Source organism: Callithrix jacchus, chromosome 5, assembly GCF_049354715.1.
Source record: "Callithrix jacchus isolate 240 chromosome 5, calJac240_pri, whole genome shotgun sequence".
NCBI classification, from domain to species: Eukaryota; Metazoa; Chordata; class Mammalia; order Primates; family Cebidae; genus Callithrix; species Callithrix jacchus.
The window spans coordinates 30,662,819-30,668,152 of NC_133506.1; the positions used below are offsets into that span (position 1 = coordinate 30,662,819).

The 5,334-nt window shown below is 47.5% G+C and overlaps 1 long non-coding RNA gene across 1 annotated transcript; it reads left to right on the plus strand.

The window, feature by feature from the left end:
- The first annotated feature begins 1,957 nt into the window (after nt 1-1,957).
- LOC103792878 (uncharacterized) lies at nt 1,958-5,060 on the plus strand. Its single transcript, XR_619807.5, has 3 exons — nt 1,958-2,114; nt 2,378-2,507; nt 2,724-5,060. It is a non-coding gene; the product is annotated as an uncharacterized LOC103792878 (long non-coding RNA).
- Nucleotides 5,061-5,334: the final 274 nt, after the last annotated feature.

Consider the following 5,334-nt stretch of genomic DNA (forward strand, 5'->3'; position numbering starts at 1 on the left):
TGCAGACAGTGTCGGGGTACAAACCAATCCAATCATCACAACATGCTCTGATGTGTGATCTAAGGAAACCTACCTGCTCACTGACATTGACAAATCGATGCCACAGAAATGCCCAGAGATTTTAGAGCTAACAAACGAAAGGGGAGAGGAGATTTCCCTGGCACTTACTGCGCATTTTACATTTCCAACTCATCAGTCTGGGGCAAGGATTGTGTTAATAGTACCAGCAGCAGGGGCCGAATGATCTTGTCATGAAAGTGAACAGCTACTAACCACTTACTGGAACTTGTGTGAAAATAAAAATTTTACCTGGAACTTACTTGTGTAAAAATAAAAATTAAGAGGCTAACACCTTCAGTGACAAAATCCAACATGGAATGGCTCCATTGCTTGATGAGAACTTCCCATAGCCCTGTTATAATTAATGGTTTAGGAAATGCCAATTGGGCAGGGAGTTAAGGTCACACACACACAGACACACACAGACACATATACACAGACACACACAGACACATACACACAGACACACACACAGACACACACACAGTCACACAAACAGACACACGCACAGAAATACACACAGACACACACAGACATACACAGACACAGACACACAGACACACACACAGACATACACAGACACACACACAGAGACACATACACACACAGACACACACACAGACATACACACATAGACACACACACAGACAGACACACAGACATACACATACACACAGACACACACACAGACACACACACAGACATACACAGACACACAGACACACACACACACACAGACATACACATACACACAGACAGACACACACACAGACACATACACACACAGACACATACACAGACATACACACACACAGTCACATACACACACAGACATACAAACAGACACACACACATGTTCCTGGATCAAGCCAAGGGTGGAGCTGCTCTTTCTCTCAGCCCAGTAACCAGATGCAGATGAAATATGAAAGAAGAGAGTTTATTTCTGTAACCGGTACAGGGAGAAGGCCTGGAAAATATCCAGACCCACTCAACACTGCAAAGTTTCCCAGAGCTTGTATAACTTCTAAGCTGTATGTCTGTGCGTAAGTGCATTTATCTAAAGACATAAGTGATTAACTTCTAAGCTGACTGAGGTCTGAGCCCTGAAGACCTTCCTCTGGAGCCTCAGGACATTCACTTAATCTAGGTGGGTCCTGGTGTGGGGCGATTACCCTTATCTTGTCTCCTGCTAAATCATGGAGGTTTGGGGAGTTCTTTCAGACCCCAATAAACTTGTTTGTGGAAGTCTGGGGAGTTTCTTCAGACCCCAATAAAAACTTGTTTAATCCTCAACGGGTCCTGTGAAGAATTCCTTCGTTATCTTGTCATGCTTCAAGGCCCAGGAAAGGCCTGAGTAAAACTCTTGGTGGGTTTTTGCTGCAGTCCATCCTCTGTATAAGGCACACCCAAGAACATTCCTTTGCATCCTTCAGTTCAATCAAGTTGATCATATTAACCATCACACACACATAGACATAGACATACACACACACACACACACACACACACACACACGCCTTCATAAAAGACCGGTTGGCCTGGGCCTTCTCAGTGTACACTGTGTCCCCAGTGGGGTGAGGCCACTCTTATGTGGCCTTTTCCACCTGGCCTGCCCTCCTCCATTCTCTGGCCTCTGGCTTCTTGCTTATCTTTATATAAATGTCTGAATGTTAGGCTTGGGCAATGCAAGTCCTTGGAGGAGCTTGGATTGTGGGAAAACTGTGGAAGCTTTGGGATTTGTCTCCGTTGTGAGCTGGGTGGACAGAGGCTTCACAGGGTCTTCAGAATTCAGAACTTGTTTGAACTGGCTGCCCTGAGACCTAACATGAACCCTGACCTTGATCGTTCCATGTGATCTAATTAGAATCCAGCTGTGGTTCAGCCCCGTGGTGAGATCGCAACATCCCTGGCCAGCCAACGGTGGGGACGTGAAAGAAAAAACTCAGGCAAAATTAATATAATAGAACGTTTATGTGGGCCAAATGTGAAGACAGCAACTTAGTAGCAGAGATTCAAACTGCCCTGAAGATGTGCTCCACTCAGCAGCGTTGCAAGTGAGTTTTTAAAGAAAACAGAGGGCATTTCTAAATTGTTTACCAAGAATTTACATTAAGATAACATATGCTGTAGATTGGCTGCGCTTATTTTCTGGATTGGGAAGATAATGGGTGGGAGAGGTCATCAGGAATAGAATGCCCCCAGCCGAGGGTGGGGAGGACCTGGCTGAAGCCCCATCCTCACATCTCCCTGGGTCTGATGTGTTTTGCACACTGCACTTAGCCTACTCTGCTCTGGCTATTTTTCTCTCATCTCCCAGGCATTGGAACAGTGGAAAGCAAATCCCCGGCCCATCTCTGTTTATTCCAGACGGTTGCAATTGCAGAGGGACCCTCCAATAACGTTGGACACTGGAAGCCCAGAGGAGGAAGTAAGCAGAGCCAAGAAGGGTGTGTTTCTGGTTTGCAGTTTCTCTGTAATTTCTGTTATCTCTGATCTGGCTTGTGCGCTACATGATTTTTAAGCAGTGTGTTTAAACGCTCCTCTGCAAAGCCCTGCTATGGGATTCTTATTCTTGCAATCCTGGTAAAAATCAACTTTTTTTCTTGGTTTCATTTTTTTGAAACTCAAGTTCTTTTCCCCATTTGTTATCTCCTAACACTCAGGTCCTCTGAAGAGAGTAAAACACTTAAAGCAACACCAGAATTCTCTTGGGATATGTGAGGACAACAGCTGCCTGCGTGTGCTGGAGACCTTGGACGAAGTTCCCAAGTCCTATCCACAGCTACAGGTGTCAGAAGAAAATATTACAACACATCCTGTTTAGAGTTAGAGTCTAGAATCGGGCAATACATCATCCATGAAACAAAGAGTGTTTGATGAGTGGAGCAGAGGAAGTGGCGGACTGAGGAAAGCACAGGGTTCATTCATCTGCCTGGAGAGAGTTAAATGCTGTCCTCTGAATCTGAGAAATGCGCATTTAGGATTTGCCAAAAGGAAACTATTTATTTGGAGACGGGTTCGCTCTGCCTCCTGGGCTGGAGTGCAGTGACGCAGTCACAGCTCACTGCAGCCTTGACCTCCCAGACTTAAGTGATCCTCCCGCCTCAGCTTCCCTGGTAGCTGGAGCTAGAGGTGTGGACTACCATGCCGGACTTTTTTAAATTTTTAGTAGAAACAGTGTCTTGCTGTGTTGCCCAGGCTGATCTCAAACTCCTGGGCTCAAGCCATCCTTCCACCTCTGCCTCCCAAAGTGCTGGGATTACAGGCATGAGCCATTTCATCCTCAGCCTCTGCCCCTGCATTCTCTCCAGTGCCTGAGCAGAAGGAAATATTTAAAGCTCTTGTTTCTAGTCCTTGTAACAACCATCGTAAGTACTTGCTATGGAACACAGATTGTTACGGGGGCAGCCAACGGCTCCCTTGGTTAAGAGTAGAGAAGATGTACCATGGAAAATGGGATAACTCATGTATTAGTCAGCTGCTGTTCCCTAGGAAAAACCTTAGCATCTTGGGGGCTGGCAGCAAAAAGCTGTCCCTGTCATGCTCTGCAGGCTGCACCTGAGCTGGGGCTCAGCGGGTCTGGTGCTGGCTTGGCTTCTGTCTTCATACTGGGGCCCATGCTGCAGGGGCAGTGCCTGTCCGGGCCAGGTTTTTCTCACTGAGGCTCAGAGGGCACCAGGCTCTCACACGTGCAGGGTTAAGGTCAGAGTGCTTGTCACATGCGTTAACATTCTACGGGCCAAGCAAGACCCGTGACCATGCCCAACAGCAGTGGGGGTCTACTCTGCATTTTCTGAAGAGAGGTGCTGTAGCCGCGTGGCAGGGGGCGTGGCTACTTCACTTCCGGCGAGGGAGCCAGTGGTCCATCCATCCTGCCATACCTTTCTAAATCTTGGAAAAACACTGCTGTGACATGGCACATGAGCACCCAGGAAGCCTGTGGATTTTGTGCGGCTGCGGTTGGCTGAACTCCTATAATCAAGGCTGACGTGTCTGTCTCCTTTGTTCCATGGTGGGATGCCTGGGAAGTTTTGGCTTCTAAGAAGGAGTCCTCCGAGTGCAGGCAGCTCCCTTTCTGGGACCTCTCTTTCTTCTCTGTACAAATGAACAAGCCAAAGGCCACGGCTTCAGAAAGTCCGTTTTAGGCCTATAGTTTGTGATCCATTGATCACTGTGTTATTCCCGATGAAGAATTTACCCCCTTCTACCTCCATTCCCGCCTCTACCCATTACTGGCAATGTGGTACCAGACTCACAGCCCTATCCTGATGGGGCTGTGCATGTGTGGGAGGGGGCTTATGTGAAAACCCAGGAGGAAACTGAAGAAGGGGGTTGGGAAACAGCAGTGACCTCCCCTGTGTTGCTGATGGAGGTGCAGGCAGAGTGAGGGGTGGGGAACGTGGCTATCCCTTGTGAGGCAACACGTCTGGGGCAAGTGGAGGGCCCTTCATCCTCAGCCTCTGCACCTGCATTCTCTCCAGTGCCCCAGTCTCTGCTGGCTCACACCCCGTTTCTGTGTTCCAAGGAACAGTGCAGGGTGTGGACACTGCTGACACGCATCCTTAGTAACCAGCCGGCCTGCAGCTTCATGGTGCTTTGGCTTGGCTGGGAAATCCATGTTGGGCTGGGAAGCATGAGCCTCGACCTCCCAACCAGCTGAGCCCACAGGCCTGTGCCTGCCGGGTGGGGCCGGGTCTCAGTGCGGAGGCAGCACTTTGCTGTATTTCTAATTTTTTGTAAAAGATAAAAAGATGATGACAGTATGTCAGGAGGACACAGAAGGCAGCTTAAAGGAGCTCTCACTGGCCAACTGAGATAATTTAAACATTCAAATAAACGACAGTAACAGATTACAACTCATTGAATAAAATAAGTAACCACGAGTCATATAGCTCTGTGGAGAAATAGATGCCTAACAGATAGATGGGCAGACAGACATAGATAAAGGAGAAAAGTTCTTCCTTGCAGTAAAAAAATGCCATTAATAAATATAGAAAAATGAAGTAAGTTTATTTTTTTATAATCATTAGAAAAGAAGTAATAATAAACTTTTTAATCGTAGGTTTGAAGTGACGTCTAACTTACAAGAAGCAGCAAGAGTCATCTAAAGAGCTTTGGACACAGCCAGGCCCTCCCGCCTTCACGTGCTTTTCCCTGTGTTTCTATGAACACACTGTCATGGGGTTTCCTGGCCATTTCAGAGCCAGTTGCCGGCATGACTCCCTTGGTCCTTAGACGTTCTCCTGTGTTTCCCCCGAGGCCAAGGATGTCCTC